Source organism: Sinohyriopsis cumingii, chromosome 2, assembly GCF_028554795.1.
Source record: "Sinohyriopsis cumingii isolate HCF-2022 chromosome 2, ASM2855479v2, whole genome shotgun sequence".
NCBI lineage: Eukaryota > Metazoa > Mollusca > Bivalvia > Unionida > Unionidae > Sinohyriopsis > Sinohyriopsis cumingii.
This window is the reverse complement of record NC_142962.1, coordinates 143,492,835-143,495,239: the sequence shown is the minus strand read 5'-3', so window position 1 is coordinate 143,495,239 and position 2,405 is coordinate 143,492,835.

Below are 2,405 nucleotides of genomic sequence, written 5' to 3'. Positions count from 1 at the left end.
ACTCGAGTGGAAGGCATCGATCATCAATGGCAAGCCGATTTAGCCGATGTCTCTCATTTGGCCAGCTACAATCGCGGCTACAAATATTTGTTTTGTGTCATCGACATCTTTTCCAAATTTGCCTGGGTCGTACCCTTGACTTCCAAATCGAGCAGCGAGTTAGTGCGAGCCCTGCAACGAGTGTTGAAACAAAGTGGTCGTCACCCTCTTCGATGGCAAACGGACAAAGGCACCGAATTTCTGAACCAAGCGTTCCAAAAAGAATTAAAGAAAAGTGACATTCATTTTTTTACCACCGAGAATCCCGAAACCAAAGCCAGCATCGTGGAACGTTTTCAACGCACTTTGAAAGAACGCATGTGGAAATATTTTACGCATCACCACACTCTGAAGTACATCGACATCTTACCGCACCTGGTGCAAGCGTACAACCAATCTTACCATCGAAGCATCGGACGTACCCCGCAAGAAGTGACTCCCGAGAATGAAGTGTTGGTGTTTGAGTGTCTGTTTGGTACGTCCCGGACGAGGGCTGCCCCCCAAAAAAGTGGAGTGTTGACCGTAGGAGATTGGGTGCGCATTGGCAAAACCAAATGCACTTTCGACAAAGGTTACTTACCTAACTGGACGACCGAATTGTTTCGTGTCACTGGACGAGTGCATGGCCGTCATCCCGCCGTCTATAAATTGGAAGACATGAACGGAGAAGTGCTCAAAGGAACGTTTTATTTACCCGAGATACAACGTGTCACCAAAAAAGAAGACGACGTGTACGACATTGAAAGCATTCTCGAACGCAGAACCCATAAAATAGGCAAACGACCTGTCAAAGAAGTCAAAGTACGTTGGAAAGGATATCCACCCAGTTTTGATTCTTGGATCGACGCTTCGCAAGTTATCGACTATAAAAAGAAGTGACCATCATGCCCTTTCACACAGACGCAGCTACGTCGACCACTCCTTCACCTAGTTCTTCTCTGCAAGATTTACAAAAACAACCTTTGTGGGTGTGGTGTGGAGAACGTGTGCCTAAAACGCAAATCGTCTTTTTCTGCCAAATCTTCGTGGTGTATTGTGTTATCGGGGCAGCCATCGCCAATTTAAGTTTGCAACAAGGAGACAAACAATTGTGGACCATTTTATTGAGCAGCTGTATCGGTTACCTGCTTCCCAATCCCTCCCTGAAATTCTCCTCGAACGGGAACAACGGGAACCTTGTGTCCAGTGCCAGTGTCAGACACCACTCCAATAACAACAACAACCCTATTTTGGGCGGAGACACTCCTCTGACGTCCAGTAACCCCTCGGACAGCCACAGAACTCTGGAATTATGAGTCACCAAAACCAATTTTACTTAACCTTACCCAGTGACAGTTACATAGAGGTGTTTCCCAAGAACACGTGGTGCTGTTACACGGCCAAATTACCTCAGACCATCCCATTAGATCACGAAGCCCATTTGGAAGTGGCTTTAGTAGAAATCATTTACCCGACCCAAGTCCTCAATGTCCTTCCCAATCAAAACTTTTTTGATGTGGAAGTTCATGACGAGCAAATGCAACAGTACTTGGATACCCATGGCAAATATAACATAAAAACCCCTGGCACACAAAGTCAGAAGTATACCACCTATCACTTGTTCATTCCCCCAGGCTATTATTTTAGTGGTCAACATTTGGTGAGCACCATAGCCTCCAGGTTTAATGTCGTGTTTCTGAAAGCTTTGGAAAGTGTCAAAAAAAGTGTCACCATGGAATGACACAAATCAGCTCGTCGCTTCTTGATGAAATTTGACGGGAGTAAAATCGTGTCCATTTTATTTCGTCCTGAATTGTTTGACATGTTGGGCGGAGACATGGACATGAGAATGGCCATGCTCAAGAAAAACGAATTACCAATCATTTACGACAACGAGTCTTTTAGCAAGTTATTTCATGCCCCGGTAGAACTGAACCAAGGACTGAATTTGATGCTTGTGTACTCCGATGTGGTGGAGTACAACGTGGTGGGACGCACCTCTGTGCCGTTACTGCGTGTCATTCCTTTCAAAGTGGATTCTGCCACAAACGCTGACGAGGAAGGTGGAAACACTTATCACTTTCACCGCGAATTTGTACATCCTCACTATTTGCCTGTCAGCAAGTCGTATTTGGACACGGTCAACATTGCTATTAAAGGAGAGCTGGGACAAAATATTTCATTCACCAAAGAAAAAGTCACGGTGAAACTCCATTTTCGAAAACGGTTCTCTCACGACTCGTAAGTCATGTATCCACTGTACCGAGGGGTTGCTCGACAGCGAGGACACGGTTTAGGAGATATGCTGAAATCGGCCTTTCGTTCGGTGGCCCCGGTGTTGAAACCGATCGTGACACGAGGATTACACGCCTTGAAAGATGCGGCAC